We start from the raw sequence: 14,997 nt of genomic DNA on the forward strand, positions 1-14,997 counted from the left end.
CGCTCAAATCTAGATTTAAAACTACATTGCCTTAACTGGTTCCCTTTCCCAGGAAAGTATGTCACCCCCCCTCCCATGCTCCAAGTGTATCTCAAGCCATTGTCCTTGAGGTCCTTGATGTCTCCCATCATGAAAGTGTAGCCATAATGATCCACTTCACACCCCAACCTTACACCCCCTCCCATCTGGCGACAGAGTCTACACCCTTTGACAAGGAAACGATGGCAGATTTTCCAATAAGGGGTTCTGTGAATCCTTTGATCGAAGGGATCTGACAGATGTGACTTTGCACCAGTGTGTATGTGTGCAGGGGTATAATATCACATGGGAAGTGAAATATAGGGCTTTCTTAAACTTCTATTCTTTATGTGTGTAGTCCTGTATCTGTGAAGGACTAGAATGACTTCTGAAGCAATGAATATCTCCACTGGCAAGAATCATGGAAGAAGATTATTGATGTGTTGCATAAATATATTTAAATACATTGTGCTTAATTATAAGTCCACATTAAATAAAATTTTTCATAACTATTATATAAAAATGCACAAAGAACTGCTATTGCTCTTAAGAACTTTTCCTAGTCCTATAGCAGCAATGTGGTTTTACCTTAACATGGTACAGGGTTAAAAATATTTACAGCCACAACATGGATGGAGAGAGACAGACAAACAGACATACATTAAAAAAAACCCCTCTAATTCTTTGCTACCATCAAGTGGGCATCCAGATATTTGCAGCCCAGATAAAGTTCCCTTAAGTATCCAGCTGAAAATTACTAGCTTAAGAAGTTCTTCATTTTGGTTTGGTCCTTCATTGAAATATATTGGTTGTATATATTTTTTAAATTTGGCAAGGGCTAATAGCAGTTGGCTGCCCCAGCTGACCTGATCTGGACTGAAAAGCTAAATAATTTTGGGCTAAGTGTGTTAGTACTTGGGAGATTCTCTCTGGAACTCCAGAGCTTTTAGGCTAGACTGGGAAGTCAAAAAATGTTCTGGAAGATTTCTGTCTGCTGCCAAGAAAACTGCAGGGTTGTGTCCAAGTAGTCACCAAGAGTTGATCCAAAGCAACTTTATAAATAAAGTTAAGTTACATTTTTGAGTTCATTTTCAATATAGCCAATATAATTTTTATTATAATTATATATTTTTCTTCTATAAGTTGAGAAGTAGTACTCCTTTTACAACAAAGGAGGAATAAGGCTCTTTCTTGGAAGAATGTTTATGCAAAATCCTTTTAATATACAGTACTTCAGTTAAGAACTCCCCCCCCCCCTTTTTAGGCTGCATAGATTTATGAGTGCTTAAGAGTAAATGAATGAGTTTTTCCTCAAAAACTATTTCTTTGATATAGAAAAATGTGACCTTTTTATTTCATGTAACTGTTCCTTATATTATTAAATCGTTTTTTTCTTTTTTGTTTTGGTTCAGCAGTGTGGATTAGAAAATGCAAGCTTTATATTATCTGATTTCTTGGGAAGGAATTGAATATACAGTTTATTGTAGCAAGCTTTTTTAAATGTTGCACAGTCCTTTAGGTGCTTAAAGTATTTTTTTTTAGCGTGCCACAGTTCCCATGTCTTTTGTAATAGGAAAATCAGGTAGTTAAGCTTTGACAGGATTTAGTTTATATAGAAGGAGAGAAAATAATATTGCACTTGAGTGTCTCAAGTTATGCAGAAATAAAAATATTAAAAAGGAAGCCTCTTAAAAATATCAATAATAATTCATTAAACATACGCTGCCCAACTCTCAGTGACTCTGGGTGGCTCAGAACAAACCAAGAAATTACAATAAAATCGATAAAAGATAAAAGATGGCAAGTGTGATGAAGTGGGGGGTCTCACTCTCCTTCACCAAAGGTCTGCGTGAAGAGCCAGGTCTTTGTGGCTCTTTTAAACAATAGGAGAGTGGGGGCCATCTGGATCTCGGGGGGAATTCCAGAGGGCATGTGCTGCTGCAGAGAAGGCGCACTTCCAGGGTCCTAATAGATGACATTTTTAATCAAAGGAACCTGGAGCATGTCAACCCTGCAGGATTGAATCAGGTGGGCAGATGCTATGGGAGACAAGCAGTCCCTCAGGTAACCAGGCCCTATGCCATGTTGGGCTTTATAGGTAATAACCAGTACCTTGAATCATGCCAGGAAGCAAACTGGCAACCAGTAACAATGGAATGCTGAGGTTAACCTGAAAGAGAGTGATGTGAACCAGGGAGTTTATATATGCCTTTCATGACAAATTATGCAGCCTGCAGTGTATCTAGGGGTACTAGATTTCAAAGATACTAAGGCTAATATGGTAGAAATCTATCAGTAGTTAAAGAAACCAATTGTACAATATGGAGGTGTGTGTGTGTGTATAAATAAATGGGATGATATGAACAGCATATCAACATGTTCATATCTTGCACATATTTTTGGTTGTTCAAAAGGGACCTAGTAATTGCTGAAATCCTAAATACAGGTAGTTCTCAACTATGACCATTTGTTCAGTAACCATTTGAAGTTACAACAACGCAGAACAAATGGTGGTTACAACCGGTCATCATGATGTTAATGCTTGGTAACTGACTTGTACTTACAACCAGTTGCAGTATCCTGCGATCATGATTGCCATTTGTGACCTTCCCTGCCAGTTTCCCTAGAAAGTCAAGTCCCCAGAAAGTCAAGTCTCCCCCACCCAAGCACCCTTCCCCAGGCCCTGTGCACTTGTGCCACACTAGCCCCTTATGCACCCCCACGCAACCTCCCTGAACCTTGCTGCATCTCCCTTGCACCCTTGTGCACCCCCATTCACCCTCATGCATCTTCCCCCACCCTTGCCATGTATCCCTCACACCCTTGCACAGCCTCTCGTACCTATACACACCCTTCCCAAGCCTTGCCGTGCCCCTCTCGCACCCACTCATGACCTCCCCCACCCAGAAGCATCCACTAATCTGCCTTCTGGCCTGCAACCAGGACTGCAGGCATTACCATTGCTAAGTGTCCTAACAGTCAGAAATCACACTGAGACAAGGAGTAGGTCTCTAGTGTTTATTACTGCTACATAAAACAGAATCCTAACAAACAGAAGAAGCGTGGGAAAAACCCAGACAGATAAACCCCAAAAGTTAAGGCGGGTCTGATCTGTGTCTCTTTGAATGGCTGCTTAATTCCTCAGTACTATGCATGCGTTTTCCCCCCTGGATAGAGGCCCCTTCCAGCTCGCCATCAGTACTCATGACACTAAGTGATGTTGTGTTTTATGACTGCATCACTTAGTGATGGAAATTCCAGTCCCAATTGCCATCATAAGTTGAGGACTGTCTGTACACTTATTTGGAAGTTCCAATAAAAGACCAAGAGCAACCAAAGGGGTTAGGGGAAAGGGGGGGAAGCAGGGGCAGTGTTTCTGTGGGGCAGAGCATGGGAGAGGTAAAGGTAAAGGTAAAAGTTTCCCTTGACGTTAAGTCCAGTCGTGTCTGACTCTAGGGGGCGGTGCTCATCTCTGTTTCAAAGCCGAAGAGCTGGTGTTTGTCTGTACATGGTCATCTGGCCGGCATGTCTAAATGGAACGCTGTTACCTGCCCGCCGAAGCGGTACCTATTAATCTACTCACATTTGCATGTTTTCAAACTGCTAGGTTGGCAGGAGCTGGGACTAGAGTGTACTGAAAAACTGAAGAAAATGTGAGACTGAGATACCATAAGTAGATTTTGTGTAATTGTTCTTATATGTTGGAAGTCTAAGTAAGAGAGAGAAATGGGGAGGGTGAGTTAAATAGAGAGAACTATATTTTCAGAATATGAATTCTAGTGTTGAAGCAGTTTTCTCAGATTCTTGGCCCAGTTGCTCATCTTTTAAGCCCACTAGGTTATTTTTCTTTGAAATGGCTGTTTCACATTGCAGTAACTTTATGAATGATACTGTACCATGGCATTTTCTCACAACTCCCACTGTGCCCCCCCCTCCCAAACTGAACACACTGTATTATGCCACCTTTATGGAATGGTAAGTAATCAGGATGTCTTGCTATGGAGAGATATTTCAGTGAGCTACAGATATCAGGAGAGATGGGCAGGTTTAATGTGTCATGAAACTTGTGAAATTCACATTATCTTGCATGAAGCAATACTTGATATCAGAATGTGAACTCTTGGGCAAACTAGCATATTTTTATTAGGATTCATAATACATTAATTCAAATGTTTGTTTTCTTGAATTATTGAAGACAAAAAGAAGGCATAGGGGTTGAAGGGTTAGATGGAACCTGTGGGGCATTTTTACTTTATAAGATCTGTTTGTACCCAAGCAGTCATGACAGGTTTTTTATGTTGGCTGTTTTCTGATTTTCTTAGTTATATGGAGTTTTTATTTGTTATAAGCCACCCACAGTCATTATGGTGAGACTGGTGGCCATATATATCTAAACAAACAAACAACTTGATTTATTTCTTGTTGCCCTTTTGCTGTTTCATATGGGGAACTAAAATAGACATTTATTAAAACTACAGATGGTTGTAATACTGAGCAAGGTAATTTAAATCTGCAGTAAGAATGACATTCAAAAATATCAAAATTATGCTTATGAAATATGTGAGAGATATGTCAGGCAATTGAAATGAAACATAATTTGTATATTACTGTTTGTCCTGGACTAAGAAAGTATACTTAATGATGATATTTTATAAATGCTGATCAGCATGTTGTGCAGTATTGTTATAATCTTTAGTGACATTCACAATATATTACAAGCTGAAGTATATTCAATTTTTAAAATTATTATACAATTGAAGTGTCACCATCATCCAATCTACAGTCAGATAGCAGGATAAGTAAGATTTACTTTCAATTTGTTTGCTGCTACTAGAGATAATAATTGATTTATTCCTGTTGTAGATAAGTTGAGCAACTCAACTTTTTCTGTTTCTTTCTAACAAAGCTTCAAGAACCTGAGGTAGTGTTAGTCTGATAAACTTAATGCAATTCTTCTCAATAAAATAAAAGCATAAGACAAATACTGGAAGGCCAAATAAATTATTGTTACAAAGACTGTAATATTAAATGGCATATACATTACAATTAATACTAGACCAAATGGTACTTGACAAAATGGTAATCTATGTTTAATTTTGTAAACTGTGCTTACCTATAGTGAGCTAGGCACCCATTTCCCAATTCTTTGCTGTCTTGACACAGACAAGAAATAGTTGTTGTTCAGCTGTGAATTAATAAGTAGAAATCACATTTGTTACCATTTTTTCTATTCATTGATGTATATTGGATATACACTGAAGAGCTGACACATGTTTTGAAAAAAATAGAAAGGTTCCATGCTCTATTAAGATTCATAGCTCTTCCACCCATCTTTTCACAAATGTATAATTACTTGTAAAATGTAACAAATACATCATAAACAAATGTCTCACTGCCCCAAAGCAAACCATTTAGCTAAATAGTAAGGGTAATAACAAAAACAAACAAAAAATCTATCCCTTAAGCAAGAAATGTTTGTTATTGATAGAAATAATCTAAAAATTTGAGTTAAAAATGTAGAATTGTACGTTCCGTTGATAGATATTGAGATCTTTCCCAAAGGCAATCTTGTCATCACATGATATAATGCTTCCTGTAGCATTTTGAAATGTTTAATGAATGCTATAAAATATAAACAAAACTTCAGTTTTGGATTGTAGAATCAAGCATGCATATAGCCAATGGATCTGAAGTAATTCTCCATATGGAAAACATGGTGGCATACAATAAAATTCACAACATTTAAGTTCCTTCACAATATTTGAATGAAAACAGGAGGTAGTCCACCATTAAAAAATATGAATGTTTGTATATTAAAGACTTTTAAAATTTCAGAATGGTTTGTTACTACCACTCTCCAGGAAGAAATTGCTTTAATTATTTTATACCTCCTACAGAAAATCATTAAGCTGGGTAATATTGTTACTTTATTCCACTTACAAACAGATTGAAGAAAGAAATACTTGATTTGGGGAGCTTGCATCCCTTCATCCAATGATTTCTGTACTGGGGAATAATCAAATTATTCCTGCCTCTAGAATAGGCATAATTGCCTAGCCATACCAACAGCAAAAGAAGTGAAAGATTGTCAAATGGGGTTAATAAAATACTGTATATCTATTTTGGGCCAGTCTGAGCAATGACAAATGCTGTACATTTTTCAAGGTAGATGGGGTGCAGAAGAAAAGAAGAAGAAAAGCTGCATTCTGTGATAGAAAGTAAAACTACACCCAAAGAACCTGAATATTTATTCCTTCCTTCCCTATTTAGAACAAACATTATTTTCAAAATCCATGTTATTTTCGAATCAGTGCTGTTCATTAGTCACAAATTACTAAAATGAAATAAAATAATAAAGTAAAATAAAATAATGATTTAACTAAGCTAAAATTATGAAAATAGTAGCATATTACACTGAAAGTATCAAATTATTCAGAATGAAGAAATCTGGATGACTCCTTAGATTTCTATCATATAAGAATGGAAAGGAATGGAGGATGGTCTCATCCAGTGGTTTCATGTAGATGTTGAAAAGGAGAGGAGAGAGAGTAGAACCCTGTGGCACCCCACACAGGAGGGGCCTGGGGAGTGATCTCTCCCTCCCCAGCCAACACCAACTGGAGCTGCCCCTGGAGAAAGGAAGAGAACCACTGCAAAATGATGCCCCCAGTCCCTAACCCATGGAGATGGTTCAGAAGGATACAGTGGTTGACAGTATGGAAAGCCACTGAGAGATCAAGGAGCACAAGTATGGATGCAGCACTGCCATCCTGGCTCTGCCACAGGTCATCAACAAATGCAGCCAAGGCTGTCTTAGTACTAGATCTCAGTCTGAAACCCAACTGAAAAGAAGAGATAAGAATCAGTATTCCAAACTCAGAAAAAGGTTCCAGCCTTGACTTGGTATGCTAAAGGATGCCAATGGACAGGCAATAACTGAATCAAAGAATTTCAAAAAGTGTTAGAAAAGACAAGAAGCAATATTATAGCCACATCTGTAAAAACACTGAAGATGGAAACAGAGAAGAATAAGGAGTTGTCAAAAAAAAATCTTCAAACGGTGTCCAATAGTTTGGAAGAGGTAAGTTTACTTACCAACACCAGGAGACTTAATAGAATGTACAAACTTTCACACAATATCTCTAATTTCATGTGTTGAGGATTATACAATGCAGACTAGAGCCATATATGGAAAGAGAAATGTCAAAATTCAATCGGGTTTTAGAAAAGGCTGAGGAACAAGATATATTATTGCTGATGCATGCTGGACAATTGAAAAAGCCAAAAAAATACCAGAAAGAAGTCCAAACGTGCTTCATTGACTATTGAAGACTTTTGATTGTGTTACCATATCAAGCTGTGGAAAATCCTTTGGAAAATGGAAATCCCAGAACATCTCATTGTCTTCATGTGGAAACTATACACAGGACAGGAAGCCATAGTCTGGACAAAACATGGTGAAACAGACTGGTTTCCAGTTGGCAAAAGAGTGAGACAAAGCAGTATACTTTCTCCTTATTTATTCAACTTATATGCTAAACATATATTGAGGGAAGCTGGACTGGAAAGAGATGGTTTTAAAACTGGAAAAATTAAAATCAATAACCTGTGCTATGTTGATGACACTACTTTGATAACTGAAAATGAAAATGATCTGCAAGATCTTGTAATAAAAATCCAGGAGCACAGTGAAATAATGGGAGTAAGATTAAATATAAAGAAGACCAAACTAATAACAGGTATAGCAACCAGTCTTAGAATTGGCAATGAAGACATTGAAGTGGTAGATAGCTTCTATCTTTTAGGACTTACTATCAAGAGTAAGCCAGCAGTCAAGAAATACAGCACACTAGCACTTGGCAGTGTAGCAGTAAAGGTCTTGGAAATTATATTCCATTGCAGCGACATTTCTATACCTACAAAATTAGAATTATACAGATATTGGTTTTCCTTGTGACACTCTATGGAAGGGAAAGTCGTATTTTGAAGAAGCAGGATAGAAAGAGTAATGATCCTTTTGAATATTGATGTTGGAAGAAACTCTTGAGAATAGCATGGATAGCCAGGAAAGTAACCAAATGGATTGTAGGACAAATACAGAATTTTTACTTGAGGCACAAATTGCCAGGCTCAAACTATCATATTTTGGACATACTATGCAAAGAACCAACTCCTTTTAATCTATAATGCTGGGAAAGGTAGAAAAAAAGAGGATGAGCAGAAGCAAGATGGATGGACTCAACAGCAATGAAATTAGTAGGAGACCTAAAAAGCCAAGATAAGAATAGTCATCTTGGAGGAAAAAAATATAATTTGACATCTTGTACATGGTTTGTTCTCTGATCTGTTTATAGCATCTTACATACTGTTCTGTTGTATGTTATCTAGTCTATTATATAGAAAGGTGTTGGGGATCTATCATCTGTAGGACATTCTAAAGATGTAAGTTTGAATAAAGTTTCCTTCATTATACAGCAATCCTTACTATATAAAAATTGTTAGGTGATTTTCTACAAAATAATTCAAATGTTGATATTGTTATATCTATGCTTAATTTGCTTTGCATTAATAATGCATTAATAAATGAAATTGTTCAATAACAGATGATAGCCCATTGTCTATAGATCATTTGCTCTGTCTTTGGCACTCCTTCTTCATATAGCTAAAAAGTGGAGAAGAAGGGAATAGGTTGGTGAGCTTCATGGTCTGAAGGGTTTCCCAAGCCTGATTATGTTCAGATGATTTATAGTTGGCAGGACCAATTCTCAATACAGTAATGCATCTATATAGTAAAGTTTCAAATTTCAAACCAGGGCACTTAATAGATAAAGTACATTTGTTTTAGTAGTGAACATAATTCAGAGGAAAAATTCATCTCATTGTGAACATACAGTTGAGAAACTATGTGATACACCTTTGTTTCACTTTGACAAGACAATGTGTGCCATAGTACAAATCACTGGGTAAAGAGATTATGTGAATTGTCTTGATGAGGTTCTTGGTGTTGGCTCCTAGTAGTCTCCTTGTAGCCTCCTTAAGAGTTTGCAAAAGTCAGCCTTTACAAGTTCTGCATATGGCAAACAAAGAGGTGAAGTAAAGAAAACAATGAGGCTGCTTCATTTCACTCCTGAGACACTACTTTGCCTGAACCATCAAATACCTTCTTGAATCTCTGCACAGCCCTTGTTACACTTGCATTTCATAGCACATTGTAGAATCCTTAGAATAAAACTGAATTATGGAATAAAGTAGTTTTGTAAAATGTTCATCAAAGCACTTTATTTTTATTCACAAATTGTATTGATTACAAAATGTACAGCCTCTGCTTTTTAAACTAGTTTCCATCACTCCTAAAGTAAAGGATGGACAGATGCTTATGCTTGATCAATGAACCATTATAGATAGAAGGAGCTTTCACATTGGTTCCAAAAGAATAGCTTTAAGTAATGTTAGTCATGTTTCCAGTCACAAAATAATGAAGGGATGAATGATCAAATAATGCAAATATATATGTAAATTAGCCATCAGATTAACATTTATCTGTTGGATAATAGAATCACAGGATGCAGAGAAAAGCTCTATAGTTCTGCCATGTATTACCCATTGTACTACCTATAATATACATTGCTTGTGGATTTTGTAACCCAGAAGTGTCATTTTAATTTAACTTTCTTTTCAGAAACTTTTATTATAATAATTACTGTCCCTGTATCTTATTAGACTTGCATTAGGTAATACTAATTCAAAGAATCTCTGTATGAACCAGTGGTATGATTTTTTTTTAAAGAACGCTTTGCATGCTAAATATATTGCTGTAAAAAATTGAAAGACTATAAGCATATTTGTCTTTCATGGTACTTTCAACAATTAATCAAGAGAAAAGAGATTATAAGAATGAGTCTCCTGGGTGAAAGAAACTTGATTTGTATCCAATGAAGTAGAAATAAAATTAGTGCCATTTGGATCATAAATGATATAACAAAATATAATTTCTTACTGAGCACTAGAAAGGTGTATGTTATGAATGATATTTGTTTTGAGGAGATGATAAGTGAAAGAGTTGTAATTTATTATTTCCTCCAATAAAATCCTTTTGACTTATGGGTTAAATGTTAAACCCTAGAGTAACCTGGTAAATATGCGAGTCTAAGAACAAGCAGTATTGCAAATACAAATTAACTTTTGTTTATTCCACAATTTATGCAATTTATTTTTACTAATATATACTAATAGTATATATTAGTAAAAATAAAATTTGTTGTATTCCTTACATTTAAGGAATGGCTTTATCTTCTGTTTGGCATCTTACCAATGATAGATTTTTTAATATAGAAATGTACAGATCAAAAAATATTCCAATGTTACTAACCTAGTTTTTTGAAATTGAAAGAACACTCAGATGAGTTTTAAAAGAGGAAATTCTGTCAAATGAAAAATTGTGACTGTTAGCATGTTTATTACATCATAGCTGGAAACCATATGTTTAATATATAAGAGTATTGTCACCGTAAACCTACAGGTTTATCTATTGTTCCTGCAAAGACAAACAAATTGACTTTTTTCCTTTTCTTCAAGCAATACATTTTTGTGCATTTTCAAGCAAATATAAAACATACCAATATGTGTAAATACTATAATAGCTAACATATTGGAAGACCATATCAACAAAAACTGCCTCATAGTTAGTATGTTATATAATTTGAATACCCTCTTGGAATAATCTAGGATTAAGCCCCTAAATTGCTGCTGTCATCAGTTTCAAAGTACCAAGGGCTAGATATCGCTGAATGTGATTAGGACCCGGAATAGGAATAGGAACAGGATACTTTATTGGCCAAGTATGATTAGACATACAAGGAATTTGACTTCGGTGGAAGAGCTCTCAATATATTTACATAACATCAAAAATAAACAATAGTATAGTAATGTTATTTACTAAAACAATACAATCAAAGAAAATTGAAGGAAAATAATACTACAGCTATTAACTAACACACACTCATATTTAAAGGGAGAATTAAGGGACAGTATACTGCATCTGTTGTCTAACATATGTTCACATTTAACAGAGCATTACCAGTCACATCTTAGCAGTCATGTAAAAATATGAGGAGAAATCCAATTTTAGTGTTCCAGGAAGTCTTCAAGGAGAAGCCTACTTCATATAATCCTGCTATTTATGGTACATTCTGATCTGCTGTCACTAGACCCTGATTAGTGCCAGGATCATCAATGTGCACTAAAGATTTATACTGGCCAACTTCCTTTCTGATTTTGGATTTTCATTTCAAATCAAAAGGTATTGACATTATGTTGCATACTGGCTTGAGAATTAGGGTTTGATGACAGAATTTGATAAGAGAGATTTTTATGGATCTTATATCTTATAGGATCTTTTTGTTCTTTCTGCTGGAAATCTAAAAAGCACAGTAGTTGGATATAAATTTTAGACAGTCGCTTCCTTGGTTGGGGGTGGAGGAGGGAATGGGCTTGCACTGTGACATTCAATCTACCATAACACCCACCCCCTGCACACACACACACTGCTGCTTCCAGTGCTCAGTTTAATTGTTTTGATTCTTTTACATAAGAAGGTTACAGCTGTAAGACCTTTAGACTACATTCCAGGTCTATCTTTAGCTACTCTCAGTCATAGCTTTCACTTGTCTGATCTTGCAAGCTGGGAAAAAATAATTGAGAGATGAATTGATTTTGCATACATACCCTTTATGCAGTCTGCATGCAAACTATAATCTGAGTGAAAGTGTGAATGTTCTCTATTTTATATCATTAGTGAGATAGAGAAACATACCTGTCCAGTTGGGGCTGATACAATGCAATATTTGTTTTTAACAGTGATCACTTTTACCCAGCCTGAAACTATAGCAACACAAGCATCAAAATAACAACTTCCATCTCCAAACAATGGTAGAATTGGTAGCTTATGTGTATCTATCCATCTTTTCATCCATGATTAACACACACACACACACACACACACACACGGTAAGCAGGCTTTGTTTATTTCTTTTTCTGTTTCAGACATTCCACAGAATCAAGTCTAGATATGAGATAATATTATTCTGTAATAGCAAATCCAGTCGGTGAGTACAAACAGAAAAGGAGTCAATACAAAGACTGAGGAAGATAAGGCAGCAAATCAGCACTTTGAAAGTTGTAGAATTTTAAATCAGGAACAAACCATAAGACAATTTCCAAAGGCTTAATGAGGAGTAAACCTACTAATTGGAGTACCTTCTCTGAAGACAAGAATTAGTGTCAAGCTGAAGTATTTAGCCTTGGTATTGTTTATGTTTACATTTGAATTGGATACGGATAGGCAGAAATACTCTGAAGTATTAATTTATTTGGAAATGAAGGAAAGGAATATTTGACTGGGAGCTGACATATCACTAAACTGAAGTTTTGGTCTGATGATTTTGATTTTCTTGTATTTCCCAAACAAAGCTTTCCTGCTGCTTGGCTGTTCTGAGCAGCCCAGTGGTGTTCCCTTTGTCCTTTAAGATGCAGTATTTCACATCACTGTTCATAGGGGAATTCCTGGGAAAGGACTTGGCTGCCCCACTGGCATGAGATGCTGAAAATTATCTGAAATATCTTGTGTTTGTTATGTTTCATTATGAGGGTCTTCAAGAGAGCGTGTGGGAGTGGTATGGAAGATCTGAGAACCCCCTGCATATAATCACATCAAGTTGGATGTTATTAGTTGTTTGTATTGTTTCTAATTGTTTTAATTCTATTTTTGGCTTGCTGTAAATTGCTCAGAGTCTCCAAATTAGTATGGCATATAAACTGGAGTAAATAAGTAAATGAATGAATAAATAATTTTTCCATCTTCCTTTTCTCCTGTGATAGAGTTTCTCCTATAATATTTTATTTTTGCATGAATTATTGAATTTTGGCATAAATATCTTAAACTTTGCACTATTTAACATGATTCATGATTCATTATGATTCATTATCCACTTTTTAAAAAATATTTCTATTAAAAAAACTATTATATAACTTATGCCAATGGTTATAAATTAGTATTAGATCATCAGTTATATAGTTTTCAGATATACTGTACATATACATATATTATAAATAGAGGTGCCCAAAGTCAAGAAACGTATTTTCAGTAAGCTCACTGTCACTGGGGCTATAAATGATACCTGTCTGTCTATGTTGCAATATTTGTGACTTCCTCAATTATAAAGAGCTCTGGGACTCTGGACAGTTCACAACAAAACAAAAATAAAAACAATGGAAACAGTATAAAAATAACTATGCACAAAACAACTGAGAATATAAATATTCTGTTAGGGCCCCATAATCCCCTCAGGCCAAAGTTATGCTAGAAAAGGTTTTATAGCATTGCAAAATGCAAGAAGGACTGGAGCCTGGAGTACCTCCAGGGTAGACTTCAGATTCAATTTTGGCAGGGCTGTGCCTGATGTCTCCCAGCGCACACCACTTAGGGCTTAAAAGTATTTAAAGAGATGTACTTTGAATTGAGTGTGGAAGTTCAGTGTTTGTAAAATTGGTGTTATTCTGCATTGGTGAGGTTCTTCAGCTAATAGTCTGGCTGTCACATTCTGTACCTGTTGCAACTCCTGAGTCTTTTCAGAGGCATCCCACACAGAGTGTGTTAGAGTAGTCTAATCAAGTGATAAGGCTATGAGTTACCATCACCATAGCATCCTTGTCTTCTTTTAAAATGTGGCAATTTTAAGGAGTTTTAGGGAATTTTAATATGAATATTTTCATCTTCCAAGACCTACAGTATTGCTGCTTCTACTATGCTTGAGGAAAACCTTCCCTTATTTCCCCAAAGCAATAGTGCAAAGAGAGCAGCTGCAGAGTGGGTAGGAACAAGATATTCAGCTGCTCTGGGTTTTTTTTTTTTCATTTTTTCCTCCTCCTCCTCCCTTTTTTCTTTTGCATTTGGGAGCTGTAAGAGTCCAAATGGATGTCTTAAGGATTGCAGTGGCATCTGGTTCACACTGATGATCACTGCTAGTAGCAAACAATAGTCTCTAGGTCTCTTTTGGAAAGCTTCTGCCCATTAGGGTTGAAAAAGGCCAGGAATCTTTTTGAGCAGCATATCTGGGATATTAATTTCCAAAGTGGTCTAAGCCTACTACCTAATTGCACAGTCCATGGATTTTTTTTCAAATGGCCATTGCCATTGTCCTTTCTTTCCTCCATTCCATTTCTGATTTTTGCCATCTGCAGTTTTGTGGGGGTGGTATAAAAATATTCCTCTATATCAGAGAATACGCCCATGTGGGGATGTCTCTGTGGAGTCCCTGAGCCACATGCTCCTTTATTGCTCTCTTTACAGGGAATCTGGGATGACATTCATCGATCCCATTCTGAAGAAATACCCTGGCAGAGAGTACGAAGCTTACTTGTCGCTTCTTCTGTCTGACCAGGACTCTGATGTATCCTCCCAGGTTATTCGATTTAGCTTCTATTTGTTCTATTTGTCTCACTTATGAATGAAGAATAGCATTAACCTTGGTGATCACCATGAAGATGATGCTAATGCTGATGACAATATTATTTTATTATATTTTATGCTTTTTATTTATATCTATACATTTTGTGTGTGTGTGTGTGGCAATATATATCTTATATACATATTTGATGTCCATTGTGTTATTTGGCTGTAAAGCTGTAATAAAGATTGTTAAATTTGTGAATCCAGCCAATTGGGAGAATTTCTACTGCATAATGCGAACAAAATACTAAATTGGTTAAGAAGCTGTTTTAGTTTCTCAGGATTCAGTATGTAAAATGAAACAATTATCCGCTACTGCCATCACAGTTTTAAGACCATCCTGTTTACAAAGGCCTTTGGCTTTAGAGGTCAGGATTTTATTACCCGATTGATGTGAAATTTATGAGTAATTATTCTGTTTTTAAATTTTTTTTACATATTTTCTTCCTCCCCGGTGTTTCTTTTGTTTGTTT

General features: G+C 36.0%; 1 protein-coding gene across 1 annotated transcript in view; it reads left to right on the top strand.

The window, feature by feature from the left end:
- Positions 1 to 14,997, top strand: part of ATRNL1 (attractin like 1) — a 609,453-nt gene that overhangs the window by 223,347 nt on the left and 371,109 nt on the right. The gene's annotated exons all lie outside the window — the stretch shown is intronic.

The sequence above is a fragment of the Candoia aspera genome, chromosome 6, assembly GCF_035149785.1.
Source record: "Candoia aspera isolate rCanAsp1 chromosome 6, rCanAsp1.hap2, whole genome shotgun sequence".
Taxonomy (NCBI): domain Eukaryota; kingdom Metazoa; phylum Chordata; class Lepidosauria; order Squamata; family Boidae; genus Candoia; species Candoia aspera.